At 29.5% G+C, this 16,697-nt stretch overlaps 1 protein-coding gene across 9 annotated transcripts in view; it reads left to right on the top strand.

The window, feature by feature from the left end:
* Window positions 1–16,697, top strand: part of LOC118066265 (protein Fe65 homolog) — a 115,373-nt gene that overhangs the window by 63,627 nt on the left and 35,049 nt on the right. The window lies entirely within an intron of this gene.

The raw sequence follows: 16,697 nt of genomic DNA, 5'->3' as shown, positions 1-16,697 counted from the left end.
TTTCACCATTTGATGCAAAATTAAATACATTTTTAAGTAATTATTTTTTCATCTCTTTGCTAAAAGAAACTACCACACCAAAGAGAAGAAAACATTTTGTTTCATTTAACGAATTTATTCACTGTCATTTATTTTCTATTTCATTCTTCATGCTTCCAAGTTACGTGTCACATCACGCAGAACATGTATTTGCTCTTTGGCAGTCGAGCTGCGTACGTTTTCGTGCGTGTTAGAAAATGTGTTAATAAACTCGTAGATATAGAATCAACATTTTTTCTAGGTATTCCTTAAAAAATAAATGAATCCCAAAAAATATTGAATTTACTTACCAAAATTCTCTCACCAAATCATTATTTCATTTAAAATCGAGAAATCAATTACATTAAAATTCAATAGTAAATACCAATTTTTCATTTATCAATTTGTATATTCATTTGAATAATTATTCATATTACTGATAATGAGCTCCCATTTCAATTGTATTTAATTATCAATGATTTATCAAATAGGTAGTGCAATCTTTTGAAAGAATTTAATCAATTTATAATCAGAATACAATGTTCTATATGAAAGTTGGTTCAATTACTATTTTAATTAAAATCATATTTTAGTATCATTAGATTAAATATTTTCAAGGTTTCATACATGTTTATGCAACATATTAATTCCTGTCTGCTTCTAATTTATCTACGGTTCGCACCAAATTATCAATAATGATCAATTCTATTTTTTGTTAGAAAAAATTTATTTTATTAACATTTCTAAGAGTTTTTACTTTATTTTTGTTATTAACAAAAAAACTAACACACTTATTGAACAAAGAACTTATAATTTCGATTAATTTTCTGGGAAGAATAGAGTTAGAATGAATAGACTTGGAATAGCTTACTGAATTCTGAGACTACCCAAAGCTCTCCCAACTATCTTGAGGTCCACCTTGGTATTTGGAATCCCATCATTGTTACCCAAAATTGCAGAAATTGTCAGGAGAATTCATATAGTATCTATTCGACAATAACAAGACCAAGTTGGAGTTACTGATATCACCAACAAAATGTCATAGAAGCAGTGATGACATTGGGAGATTTTATTTCCAATAAAACAATAGCTTTTATCATTCGTGAATGACAATAACTAGCATTTTATCAGCTACAGATATTTTGTTGCGAATAAATCTTATTGATCAAATAATGTTGATCGTATTTGATAGCATAGCTGAACCAGGTGATGGGTGAATAGAATATGAATCATTGATGAATCGATGAATTTTAAGTTAGTCTGGTATTCATCAAATGTTTCACAGGCTCTAAGGCAATTAAGATCCTGTATAATCTAAGTCAGTAGATTAGTCTCTCAGGGCTCATGATGTCCTTTTGTTCATAAAGCAATACAAGTGTAATCAAGTTTACTGCCTGGTACTCAAGTGTATAATATTAGAAGCTTCTCAAACTGTTCGACGATAAAATGAGCAATCAACACATTGACTGATGCAACAATTTAGAAATTCAATGGTTTATTCCAGTGATACAAATTTGTAATGTCGATTATAAATAGTTTTCATCACTAAAATCAAACTGATAGATATTTAAAGATTTTTTTGAATTCTTTTTCAAAATGGAACTGTTTTGTTACCAAGATGAGTTTTATGTTGTGATATTAATTATATTTTATATTAAATGAATAATTGAGTAATTCAAATAGATATATTATTAAAAGAAAAGTGAGTATTATTTTTCATATTATTGGAAAAAAATATCTGTTCCATTAAAGTGAGTCGTGTCGAATGAAATGTAAGAATTCAATCATTATGTTGAGAAGTGAAGCTTTAAATCCATTATTTTTTTTCTCTGTCTTGTAGCCGATCAATCAAATCAACTCAACAAAATCTAAAATCTTTTTCTGAGTAGTCAATAGTGGAAGCATTACATTTATTAAATTTTTGTAAAGACAAAAATAGTCAGTTCAGTGAACGATTAGGTCCTAGTTGAGTAGAGGGAAACCAGCTGGGATTAAAAGAGGGTGGGTATTGTTGGTAACAAGATTATCCTGGTGGGTGGATGGTGGAACAGATAAAGGTAGCAGTGGAGGTTGGTGTTAGCCGGATCGGTGAAAAAGAGGCAAACAGAAGAAACAAGACACGTGAAAGGGAGAAGAAAAACAAAAGAGGATAGGTAAGAAGAAAAAAAAGGGAGCGCGTGCTCCAGTTGAAGCCTTAGCCATGGAAGTGTTTGTTGGATGTACATTGATCTCGTTACCGTCGCCCACAGCGAAAAATACCGAGGGAGACTCGAATAAGAACAGAAATATATCGGAGGGAGGAGTCAGAGAAAAGCTCCAATTATCAGATGAAGAGTTGGAGAAAATAAGAAGCACCAAAAATAGCAACATTTTTATCCCTTGGAATTAGTAAAATTGTCTGAATTACATTTACTCTATCTATAAAAAATTCTTGAAAAAATTATTTGAAGGCCATTTTTTTTTTCATCAAAATATTGCTCATAGTCATTGTCAGAAGTAACTTCCTCGAATTGAATTTTTATTTATGACTAGAAAGCATTCGTGTTGTTTTCCTTTTTTTGTCATTTTCTGATAGCTTTCATCGTTGCTATATCAGAATTTTATTGGAAAAAGTACAAAAGAATTTTTTTAATATTTATTTGAATAAATATACATTTTTCTTGCTTCCCAAACATTTGCATTACTACGTTTATCTGTACTACATCAGTTGGAAATAATGAATATAAAATATAGAAAGTTACATGAATAATCAAACATTGCTTTATTTCATGTGACAAAAGAATTGATGGAATTGAAACTATTGCTCCAACAATTCTTTTATTATCCAATCAAATATTGGAAATGATCAGCAGGAAATGAACATATTTTTCTATTCGCCCTCTAATTATAAACATTTTAAGAAGAAATTTTTAATCCACAACAAAATAAAATAAAAAACCAATAAATATTCCGATAGAAAAAAAAAATTTTGTTACGTTTCGGTTGATTGTATATTTAAACAAATAGTTTTTTCTGGCAAAGCTTTCCTTATTTTCTTTCATTGCGTTCAATTGGAGTACTAATCAAGGTCCAATGAAAAAGCAGTAGTATAGGGTGAGATTGAAGACTGGAAATATTTGAAAAGCGTAGAAGGAGTTGAACAAAAAATTCGTAGAAAAGATGTTTTTTTTTCCAAAAAGAAAGTCAGTAGTAATTTGTCTCCTATTCGTTACTGTGAAGCCGATTTTATCTAACCTAGTCTATTATCAAGGCGAGATGAAAAAAGCTAGCGGGAGATTGCAAGTCGATAGTAGGAACTAATAACAGTAGCAAGGGAGAGTAACATTGAAAGCAGACGAAGCTTTCACCCTCTTCACCAATCTAGTCTCTTGAAGCTCTCCATACCGATTTGAAGTTAATTCGGCCGTATACAGGCGTCTATAACAGTGTTAATCGAGCCACGAGCTTTTAGTGTGTTGTAGTCTATATGAGGAAGAAGGGTAAAAGGAAGAATCGACAGCGTTGTCTGATGCTGCTCGGGTGCTTCTATCGAAGGCTGTGGAGGATGAGGACAGCAACGAGCTCGGGATAATTTCCGGTCCAACAGGAAGCAACGATGTGAAAGAGGAATATTGATCATAACCATAGAACAACACTAGCACATTCTCATCTACTTCTACATTTTTGCTATTTTCTATTTCACTAATTTTTTCACGACCGACTGCCAGCATCTTTTCTTTCTTTTGTTTTTCCAAACTCTTCATCTGATAATAGAAGCTTTTTCTCTACGCTCTCTCTTCCGTTTCTTCGGGTATATATTTCTCTCAGCCAGAAAATAAATGACGAACAACATTTTTGCACACAAATTGTCCGAATAAAATGCAAATAATATTAATGAAAATATTATGCATACAACCAAATGCTGGATTAACATTACTTTCATTAGAAACTTTGTATTATATATATTTCATTTTTGGATAAGTTTTCTTTCTTATTTTGGATGATGATTCATTATTTTTCAATTTATTTAAATATAGTAAAGTCAGTAAAAAAATTTAGTACATAAAATGAAATGGAGTCGCTCAATATAAAAATCAAATCAACATCACAACATTATAGAAATGAGAGAAGGTTTATTTTACTCAATTCGATTATCACCAATTATCATTTCTTGAATTATAATATATTTGAGAGACTGACTGGACCATAATTTTACCGTCTCTTTTAATGTTGAACTTGACGATATTCAGTTAATTACACCAGCAAACATTTATTTCTGTAAAAACTTTATTGAGTTTCATTCATTTTTAACAAATATTTATTGTTTATTAGAAAGAATTTGAATAATTTGATTGATTTGAAGATTGGTAGATTTGATTAATTTAATGAAGGTTCAGAAATGAAAATTGTTGTCACTGTTTTCATAAAAATGCATTTCTCGAGTAAGCTTAGATTGAAATAAATATGGAAATAAACTATACAATGTTTTACGACAGAACTTAAAATAAAGTATCATTAAATATAGAAAAGTTAGACAGTTCGTAATATATACAAAATCGATCGTTTGGAAATTTACGTGCTTAGTTCTAAGTTCTCAAGGGGATGATAGCTCTAATCGTGAGTCCAGACGAGTTCCTCGTTTTCCAGCTTACAAAGTGCTCGTAAACTTTAAGTTCGAGGGGCAAATTTCCTGATTCATGCTCGTATCTCCTAGTGCGCGGTGTCAAACTTTGCTCTTACCTCTTTGTTTGTCAAATTATTGACGACAAGCACTAGGGAATTGGAGAATCTTTGGTCTGCTGCGTTACACCTTCTTCACTTTAATTAATTTCTCCATTGTATCATGCTACATCAAAAATATTGTATTTCACCCATGATCAAGAAAAAAATTAAAGAAAAAAAAGAAGTTAAAAGAAACAAATTCGTTTTTGAATCCATAAGTTTTTAAGCTTTGTTGAGTAACAAAGTCTTTATATTTCTCGACAGAAAAATATTCTTCCTCTCAAAGATTCACACTTTACCTACTGTTCAACTATTTGAAACTTAACTACAGACGAAAAGAGTAACATTCTCTCGAATTGTTATGAAAAAAAAAAATGTTATAGGAGCATTCAGACAGGATAAAGTAACTAAAACTTTAGATTCATAAAATTTGGGTCATTACTTGAGACGAGATCTACTTTTCTTAGAAAAATGCTGGAGGATATGCAAACTTTCGGTAATACTATTCCTATTTCACGTTATCTCAGCATGTAATTTCGAATTTCTATGCCTTTTAAATTAAAATAATATTTTCATGTCGACATATCTTCTTTAAAAATTCAAAAGAATTTTTTTTTATCAATATTTTTTATATAAATTTAATTACAATGAATAAATTTCCAAGCATCTGAACAATTTTGCATTTTTTAAAGATAAATTTAAAGAAAAATAACCAAATGCAAAAGTTGAAAGAAAATAAATAATTGAAGGTAGTGAAGCTCCAACATGACTTTTTGTAGTTCGTGCTTTCTTTTTGGGTAATAAAAAATCATGATTACACTTGAAAGGTGGAAAAAAAGGGAGCAATTCTTCAATCACCTAATTCTCCATTTAATCAAGGGTTCACCTCTACTGAACTCTAGTTAACAAATAAAGCATGTAAGATTATTTTTATCATTTTTTTATGACCAATAATTTATTGGAAAAACTCTAGGCAATAAATCAGAGTCGATCTATATATCGGAAGAATAGTTGGACGGCAGATGGTTTCTGACGCTCGTTTATCATTTTATGCAATAGTTTACTTTACTTTTATGTTCCATAAACTGTCCAGTAGTGATTTATAAAGAAATGGCTGGCAGAAACATGAACTCATGGGAATTGCTATAGCGATTATAATATGTGACTTGCATAAAGAAGAGCCAAAAGTATATCTACTTTCTCCATAACAATTGGTGATAATTCATTAACAATGATCTTCACAAATACGTCTAATAAACTTAATACTCAACTTTAATGTAATAAAAGAAGAAACTTTATATCCCATAACCTAGAGGAATTATTCCAGCTTGTAGTTTATTTAGAACAGTAAATCCTTTCTCGCTCTCAGCTCCGACAGAAGTGACACGACTCGCTTCTATTTTTCTACCTCACAACTATAAATCTGCTACTGCTTGGTTCTTTTCTAGTTACAATAAAAGAGTACATGACGACAACCAATATTAGATCAGACAACGAAAAATGCTTGTATAAGGATATAAAAGTCTATTATTTTGTCTAAATTAATCATTGAGATTTATTTTAAGTCATAAATGTGAAAAAGAAAGTAGAGACGTGATATCAGAGAGACGAGGAAAAATGAATGAGAAGACACTAGAGCAATCTTTATGTTCCCAGGGCACGTTGTAATTACAGGGCACCATCACCAAGAGCTTTATCGTTGTCTCAAAAGTTTTTCCTGACTTTTCAAGTGACGTTAATGTGTTTACAGAGTTGGATTTTTATTGCTCCCAAGCTTTAATACTCTTGTCTACGTTTATTAATAGTGAGTTTATATTTTTCAAGTATCAGGTAATGTTAATTACACGCATTAACTAGAGTTGGAAATTCTCTCCTTTGAGCATACCAAGTTTGAGATTAGTGATAAAAGGTAAAAGCTTTTTTAAAAATTTTTTTATTCGTAATTAAAATAGGGTCTTTCTTTTTTTGGATTAATTTATTCATGTATGGATGTTGTAAAGGTTTGATTAATGCAACAAAAGAATAAAAAAGGCCTGCTTAGAAATATATTTCTATAGCAATAGTTTGCAGTGTATCTATCTTATCTAGATTTGAATTAAATTTCCAGGTTTACGATTGAAGGCGTGTCCTTTTAATCTGACTATATAGTCTTATCAGTATTTTTATTCTCCACTTCACACTATCAATCATTGATAAAATTCTCGCTGGTTTATTTCCATGAATATGCAGAAGAATCCTAGGAAGCTTATAATATTTATCTAGAATTTCATGCATTTGTACGCTTTATACTATATGAAATCTTCATAGTGAAGGTATTCACACGAAAAAAGATTTTATTTTCACTTGGGTGAAAATTGAGCTTTTCAGCTATTTTATTTCAAGATATACATTAAAATATTTTTTGCCTCCAAATATGAAGCTTGAGATTAACTTATAATTCGTTCAATACAGTGATGGAATGGTTCATTTTTCTAATGTTGATCGATTATTTGAAGAAAAAAAAAGTTAACAATATGAAGAGATGGAAAAAAATGGCAAATAAAGTTACGTGGGGTTTGTTGAATTTACTAAGAGAAAAAAATGAATGTGAAAGAATAGGGTGCAGTATATTATAGCTTGTTTGAAGAGGAACGTGAATAATTTTTAAACAGACGAGCTGTCAACATGTCAGGTATTGTGCACCGCAGAAAAGGGTAAAAAAAGAAAGGGAAATGAGTAATAAAGTAAAAATAATCAATGCTATTTAAGCACAATATAAGAGAGAAATTAAATGAAAGGCCACTTGTCATACCTTAATTGTGCGGTTGTAGATTATTACAGAAGGGAGACCAAGGTCGTTATGATTGCGTTTCATTGTAAGGTGTGAAGCTTGATTTTTTTCTCTCTAATGCTTTTTCTCTTCTTCCCTACTTTTTTCCCCTCAGTAGCTTCTGTTTTCCTTTCGACCATTTCACAGTGCAAACGAGCTCACTAAGTCGTTCCTTTCATCTTTCCCACTTTCTCTTTGTTATTCTCTTCTCATGTCTCGAGAGAAAATTTTATCGAAGTAGAAGTACCTTTCAACTTTGACATGGTACTTTGAAAAATCTAATTTTTTCCAACAAAATCAGACGTGCAGATTTTAATCAAATGGAAATGATGTTATTCTGGAAAATGAAAGGGTGTGAAATTTTCAAGTTTATGTCGATGAAATATTTTCCGGCCGCTTATTCAACTCTTGGTGAAAACTTTGCTTCAACTTACCCTTTAATTCAACTTTAACGACTATCAAATACTTCGTTTAAGTGTACCTTTAGGAAATTACCTAGAAATTATTTTGATATTATACTTTTTCGTAATCAACAAATCTCGAAGAAAATAACAAACTGTTGATATTTGCAAAATTATTTATCGGCTTATTCCATTTTTATTTTATAAAGTGTTCGTAATGAATAAATTAAAATAATAAAAATGAAAAGTATTTACTATGAATAAATACTTTTTGCTATAAATGACAACTTCAGCACGTAAATAAATATACCTTCCACAAATACAGTACGAGTCTTCTCTTACATCTATGAAGTCACATTCGAAAAATTTTATGTCGCATAAATTTTTTACATTGATATCCCCTTTGACATTTATATTTTTAATAAAACGTATATTTTAAAAATTCACAGATGTTTTGGCTCCGTAAATTTTATAAACTTTTGTCATAAAAACTTTTATTTCAGTCAGCTTTTAATTTTGTTACCTTTTCCAAAAATATCAAGTTAAAATATTAGAGTAATACTGTAACCACATTTCCTACACTTTGTTACTTTTGTCAAATTCATCTACCCTGTATTATACATGTAGAGTAAATTATATAATTGAAAGGATAAAATAAAAAATGAGATCGTCGAAAGAGATTGAAGGTATTATACCTAACAAAGACAGTAGTTCAGAAAGATTCACATAGTTAATATTCCCAAGAAATATTATTATTGCTTGAAATATTTCACAGAAACTTTACCACCCTTAAACAAGAAGAGTAAAACTCCCTTTTCTACTTGGCATAAGTATGTATAAAGAAAGGAAATTCTCTACTTTACTCACAGTTTATTTCATATCTCATTTTTCTGGCTTTCTCCCGCTACTTACTTGAGTCCATTGACCAGAATATCCCATTTCATTGCCATCATCAAAGGCATTTTATGTCTTAAAAACCCAGTTTGTGCCAAAATTCAACTACTTTGACAATAAAAAGTATTATTCTTGCCAATTAAACGAGAAAAAAAATGATTCTCTTTCTTTTGCCCTTCTACTAAACGATTACCTTACAAAAAAAGGATACGTAACGACAAAAAACATTATTCCGAAATAAGCACACATTTATCTTAATAGAAAAATAAAAGACATTTGAACATTTTTAAATACTCTTTGTACGATAATAAATAATTGATAAATAATAACAAGCAGCTGAGTAAAAATATTTTTAAAAATGAAATTTGAAACTATTAAAAACTTTATATCAATTTTTTCAGGGTAACTCTGATACGAAAAATTAAAATATTTTTTTTCATCACAAAAAAAGATAGAAGAGACTGGACATAAAATTTGTACAAACCGAAAACTCTGTTTGAAAACATTTTTACCATAAAAAAAATTCGAAGTAACTAAATTACCTCACCCGGAAAACGAAGAGAAGGGTTAGAGGTTGAAAGCAGAAAAAACCCTACCTTTCACGTTAATTACATAAGTTCAAGTTTCAAGTTTGATTCAAACTTCATTTTACATTTAATTATATCTTTATTAATGCAAATAAACTATATTTATTATTGAAATAATAATGACTCTAAAATAGAATATTTTTCCAAAGTAAATTAATTTAATTTCCAAAGTAAAAATTAACTTTTTTTCTTGTAGAAAATAGTAACCGAGTAGCTTCTATTATTGTTGAACTTTGAAAGCTTTCTATTAACTCGATATAAACGTGCAAGTTGCACGGTATTGTACTGAAGAAGATACTGAAATTTAATAATATGTATTCCATTGTCAAAGTATTTCAGTTGGTCCTTTGCGTCAATAAATCGGTGAACCAACAAACTATGTAGCTTCAATAACACAGTTAACCGTAACGAACGTGGACGATAAGTTTCGAGTTAAAATTTCCATGAAACGTTATATCGGTTTTACGCTTGGTAGATATGTAGTTGTTGTAGAACTTAAACCTGGACAGTATTTAAACTGAATTTGATCCATGTTAACATGATTTGTTAAAAATAACAATGAAAGTATCATCGAAAAAATTAAGGGATAATAATCTACGGTTTTTTGAATTTGTCAGACATTGTGTAGAGGGTATAGATAATGAATAAAAAGTTACACCAAGCAATCAATGGGAAATAGGTAAAGTATTTTTTTTGATACTGGCAGTTTTCCAAGTTGAGGTGATACCAATTCAAAAAGCTTCTTGATAAAACTTAGAGCACGTATTGCATCGTTTGAAAAGACGTGTTTACAATTTGAGGTTTAAGAGCCATGAATTTTCTTCCTAGTCTTCGACGTCAATTTAAACTCAGAAAATCCAATTATTGACCCTACGAACCACGTTTTATGACGGTATCAACCAACTTTTATCGGTCATCCGTTGAGCAATATCAAAAAATTGTAAGTTTGATTCTCCATCTAATATTGTTAATTGACAAATAAAATTATCTCGTAAATTTATATATTATTTTCATGGCAGATTTCAAATATTAAGAAAAAGCTTTGATGGTGGTAGGAATTTATCATGCGCATAGCATGGACTCAACTTTATTCTTGGAGAAGTTTCCAAAGCAACTTATGATCCAATCTACAATTCATCATATGGTTCACTATACTTCACTAATTTCAGTTGATATTGTATATCTTTCAAAAGTCGAATGATTAAGATTTCTTGATACATTACACTCTTTTTCAAAAGATAAAAATAAATAATTCAATGAAAAAGATGCAGCTTTTTGTCTGAGTAAAAAAGTTTGAAAAAAGAGTTAAATTCATTCAATCTGATAGAAACGTTCACAGTATGAATTTCATGCTGTTTTAATTTAAAAAAAAAAGAATTCGACAAAATTTTAAGTGTCAGATAAGTTCATTACATGCTTAACCGAAATAAAAAGATTATTCTACAATTGGAGAAAGAAAGTGGATTATCTCTGAATATTTCGAGCAATGTTCAATCACTGGAAAACATTTTATAAAGATTTTCCTGATAAATTTGAAATTAAATGAAATTTATTCGATAACTTGGAATAAAAAAACAGAGAATAGATGTACTATCTTGACATGGAATTTAATTCAAACATTTCGATTAAAAAAAAAAGCTAAATCATTCCTACTAGTACTCTAATAACGAGGTTCCAGCCTATTGATTATTCAACGAAGCATGTTAACTTATAGTCCATTTTTCATTTCGTTGAGTTATCCATCGACTATCGATTACTCAGAAGGACTAGTGAGCTTCTGAAACTATTTCAAGATGGCGTCGAGAATCATGGCCGAAGAGGACATTAAATTGACCTAAATATCAATTTGAAAATGAACAGTTTAATTAGAAAAATGTCAAACTTTATTAAAGTCCATTATTAGCAATTAAATGAATTAGTTTAAACGACAAAAAATATCTCAATCAACCAAATAAAAATTTAATTAAAATACGTTTTTGGTTTATTCAGAATGCGTGACTCACATGTGTGGAATTGTTTTTTTTATCCACTGCTGTCTAATTACTTTTTATCACAGAGCAGTATAATTGAAGATAACATCTCAATTTCAAAGTTTTGTATATTTAATTATTGACCTCGTCCACAAAGCACAAAGCATAGACTAGAGAAGAAAATTTTTCTTCTTCCTGAATGTAGTGAAGACATGCACATTGGAAAATAGGCTAAGACGATATTGTATGTTTAGTGTTTGTTAAAACATTAGTTGATTTTATCATGAAAAAAATAATAACTATACTAAGAAAGCTATAATTTTTAAAGGATAAAAAATACCACTACAATTCAATAAGAAGAGTAAATAGATGAAGCAATAAAAGCTCAAAATCCAGCAGTAGTTTTATTAGTAGGAAGTATGTATATAGTATTCTCTGAAGAATATAAGTACTATGAGAAAATAATGGTGAACTAGGGTTGCGTGTGGCGCCGTGCATAGTTGGCGTCGCGACGTCTCAACATAAGTCGACAAGCCAGTTGGTTTCCAAGCTCTAATGTATACAAAACTCATTCGTTTCCTGATACATAACGCTATTTTAAAGCAAAAAATTGAGACAAAATGCTTGCGTGATACTTGAGAATTCACGTTTTCATTTATTTCTTTTTTTTAACTTTAATTGGCGTTACTAATTAATTGATAAATTAATCGGCAACGCGGAAAAATATTTAAAATTGATTACTTGTAATGTTGACGAAAAATATTTTCTTATTCATCGTTTAAGCAGATATTAGAAATAATTTAATCGAATGGTCAAAGTAAAACTCTAAGCCTTGAGTATAAATTTTTTCTATCGGTTTTTTGAAAAAGTTAGACGTAATAAACAGAAAATTATAGGAGGTTTATATCAAGTTTTACTACTCAGAAATTAATTAACAATAAATTGTATTATAATACAGGTGTGTTTCAATAGTCGCTTATGGGGGTTATTATTATTATAAGATAAGTTTCTGGGACTACATAGAGTTGAGAACTATCTAGGAACAAGTAACTTTTGCCATTTATGCAATAGTCGCACCACTTGTGCGTGTTTCCAGAATATTAACTCACTCTTTATGTACACATACACATATTTATTCATTTTTTTACACCAAAATCCTTGGTAGTTTTGTTTTCATCATGATAGAAAAGGTCATGAATAGTCATAAAAAATATGTAAGCCAGAAACGATAGCTTGAAAACAATTTGCATACTGAACTTGAATGCTTTCAACGTGTTAATATCAGCTCTAATAGTCTAACGTTTTTGTTCTAATTATTCTTTTCTGTTTCATTACATTCCCATAAATTTTATCAGGAATCTTAACCAATTAATTACAAAAAAATTCATTTTTTTAACAGAAAGAAGCTTTCTAAAAATAAAAATTTATTTATTATTGATTGTTTTCTTTTACAGTAATTGATCATGAATTCAGTTTTATGAATTTTAATAAAGAAAAATTCATAAAAAGAAACAAGTAATATAGTTTTGATAAACAATTTTCTATATTTTCTTTTTCTCTAAATTTTATGTAAAACAATCACTGACTAATGGTTTTGTGCAATTTTTTGATCAATTTATGAAGCAAAAAAAAATATAAAGTAGAAAAAAATGGTCCATTAGTATATCGAGGAAAAAATAAATTTTTAGGTTCTTAAGTAAAGTTAAGCTTCAGTTGGTTTCTTTGTAAGTTTTTGTTTATGAAATGATTATGGCTGTAGTTTAATTTTTGCTGTATTTTTCTTGAAAATTTAAAGAAATATGACATAAAATAAAACTGTATGACCCAAGTTAAGGAAACTGGAGAGGTTGAGCTAAAGAAATCCAGCCAAAAAATCTTGACCTTCCGTTTCCTCTTGCGTCAAGGGTCGTAAAGCTTAACGAGTAGTTTTGGAATCGGTTTGGTTTTTCTTTTTGCAACGAAAGACCACACGTCAGATTTTTTTCCTTCTACTGCTCTTTTCTTCAATCCTTTTCTTACTTCTATTACTTTTATTCGACTCTTATCTGTATACTATTGAAGTCCAAGACACCTAAAGAATTAAAAAAAAGTCTAGATAGAGTAAATTTCATGTTTAGAACAAAAATACCTCTTAAAAGTCTCGTCTAGCTCTTGGTTAATAGCAGCCATTGAAAATTTGCCGAGCCATGAACTTCTAATAATCACGTCTGTCCTCAGGGTACTCAGTTTAATTTCAATTAAGTGTGTACCACTTTGTACAATGTTTTACAGTACAATAGAACACGTGATCTTTATAAAATAAAAGAGCTTGATTATAACGCACCTCTAAAATGAATCAAATATTGAAAACTGCTATTCTTAATTTTCCATTAGGAAGTTATTGTAATGGGATCGATTTTTAAAATTCGTAATCATTAAATTTCGAGACATTTAAAAACATATTAGAAGATTCAAAAATAAATGTCTGTCTGTACGTACGTACGTACGTAAGGTTTTTTTTGTTTTCAATATCTCCAGAACCACTGAAGATTTCGACTCCAAAAAAATAACTTTATGCGATTAACCAATTATATATTGCTTATATTAATAGCAATTCATTGTGTGATCCATTCTTAAGCAACATAAAATTGTGTTTTTATAGATCAACATTTTAACACAGATTGAAACGAAAAAGTGAACAAAGATTTATGTTTGATTTCTAATCAAAATAATTCTACAAATATATTTATTGAAAACTTTATTTTGATGAAATTTATTTATCGAAAATAAGGGAATAAAAGTAAATGTAATAGTAAGACAACAAGCTTGTTGGAAAGTCGCAACTCATCAATAGAAATCGATAACGTGACTCATATATCCATACAACTACACCAAGTATATCTATAGCACTGGCGATGACATGCCTTTATTTTTCCTTTACTTTTTTCCCTTCTAACACAGCTATATCGTTTTATTACTCCTTCGTATTTAATTCAGCTATCTTTTCATTTATCTACGTATATATGGAAATTTCCTAACTTTTAAAGTAAAATTTTCCTTTTTTATAAATTTTTTTTCTTTTCCTAAAAAGTAGTTATCACTTCCGGCTTTTACCTTCTTGTTCAAATGAAACTTACAACTTGTCTCCTTTTTTTCTGATTCTTTAGTTTTTTTCCTTCACTCTCATGTTCCTTTTACTTTTAGAGGGTATACCATCTGCATTTGATATCTACAGTCTTCCTCGTTCACCGTAACAGCTGGACGTATCCGTGACTTTGTCCGGTTTCTTGTTCTTCAAAAACCCTCAGTGCAGTTATTTTTTATAGCATTTTTATCCAGCTGATGAATTTAATCTATTTTCCAATGAATAAAATTTATTCTTCATTTCGTGTCATCCTTCTTCCATATCCTTTGAGAACAAAGTGCATAAAAATATATACAAATTTTAAGTACTAAAAAGAAAAAAAAAATACTTCCGTTTGTGGCAGCTATAAAACAGCATCTAGGTCTCGAATTTAAGTTTTAAACTTGGCAAAAATCGATACGATGAACTCAGGGTAAATACATAAAAGTCTTTGGTAGTAAGAGGTAGAGAGAGTTCGACTTAAGTAGCCTTGCACACTTCCACAAGAAGACAAGGGGATGTTTTGTACTCTTGTGAAGAACTTGGTGCTTTTGTGAATTGCATTGCGAATTGGCTGTGTCTTTTAAAGTGTTTCTATCATTCTTTAAAATGCTAATTTTATCTACAAGCTTTGAACTGTTTTATTTCTATCGAAAGATATTTGTACCTGTAAAAACTATGTAATACATTAATTCATAACAAGTTGTTACTTATCATTACTGCTCAATAATTGAATCTTGACAATTCTATAAAGTTTAAAAATTAAACTAATGTAAAAAATAAGTCAAGTTAATTTGTAGTGTCGGTCACAGTGAATTGTTAATTGAAATACTTTAAAATTTAATGAAATTTCTCAAAATAATACTTATTTTGTATTTAATTAACCCAGATACTGATTTATTCTGCTACATATTTAATACAAAATTTTGGACATTTAAAGCAATTCCAAATTTAATTTTTGACAGATTTTGGTAGTTGTGTCAATCACAATGACACTTATATTAATTTATTGCATTAATAAATGGTAGAAAATTCAACCATTTTTTTAATAAAATAGAACAAAAAAATGTTGTATAGAATAATGATAAAATGAAGTTAAGAATATATTTATAGTCTTTAAATAAATAAAATTTATCAAATAATATAAACTATCAGTGAAATTGTTTGATTGGAGAGTAATTTTATTCCTGTGGTTGAAATTGATTTTTCATAATCATTTGAGATTATTAAACAAACAAAATTCTCTCATGGAATACATATACAGTGGAGCATTTAGTAGCACGATATCTTTAATAATAAAGCAATAATAATAACTATAATAATGAAAACTCTATTTCATACAACCGGCATCATTATGTTGTAGCTTCATTAGTTTTCCTAGAAAATTGCACACATGTATTTGGAGCGTAGAAAAAATTAATAAATTAAAGTTTTATGAAACTATTTTTTTTTTTATAAAACTGAAATTTGACTTCAAAGTTTAATGAATGTAAAAAAATATAATGGCCAAAACATGTCTTTTTCACTTGAATCCTATTGGACTTTGTATGTTTGATGTTGTTCGTTAAAAATGTACGTTTTTTTTAGTGATTCAAACTACCTCAGCGAACCAAAGCAGATAGATGTTTTTTAAAAAAGAGCATAAACGAATTCTCCCCTGAAGATATTTAGATTCTGAGTTACTGCATATGATAGAGTGAATTCTAAGCTCATTAAATTTAAATGATCGTGGATAAAAATAAACCAGCATCGATGAAAAAAAACTTCAGAAGCTTCTCTCATTTTTCAATTAAAATTCATGACAATAACAGAAAAGATTTTAATCCGGTATTAGGCAAAAAGAGTTTTACTTTTTGAAAATTACCAATCTTTTCATTTCGCTATTTTTTCTACACAACAGGATCTGTCCCATTAGTGGTTGTTTTCATCGACTATCTAATGCAAAAAAAAAACATTGCAAAGCTGCACACATTGCTTTCATTCCCATGCCACTGAAGCATAAAGCTCGTTCCACTTTTGAAGGTTTCGACTCTCGTCATTTGAACAAAAGTGTCGGCCAGCCTGATTCGCCTTTGTCACGAGGGTTCTAATAGCTACACCTAACACACGAATTCGCGTGCCTATTGTGTCACTGCGAATGTCACTTTTGCATCAAAAACACCATCAGGTTGCTGTGATGTTCAAGGTACTTCAACATGACAGATTACACTACAC

Source organism: Chelonus insularis, unplaced genomic scaffold (assembly GCF_013357705.1).
Source record: "Chelonus insularis isolate UGA/USDA-ARS -01 unplaced genomic scaffold, ASM1335770v1 contig_339_pilon, whole genome shotgun sequence".
In the NCBI taxonomy this organism is placed as follows: Eukaryota; Metazoa; Arthropoda; class Insecta; order Hymenoptera; family Braconidae; genus Chelonus; species Chelonus insularis.
The sequence above is the reverse complement of the archived record's forward strand: the minus strand, read 5'-3'. Positions and strand labels throughout refer to the sequence as shown.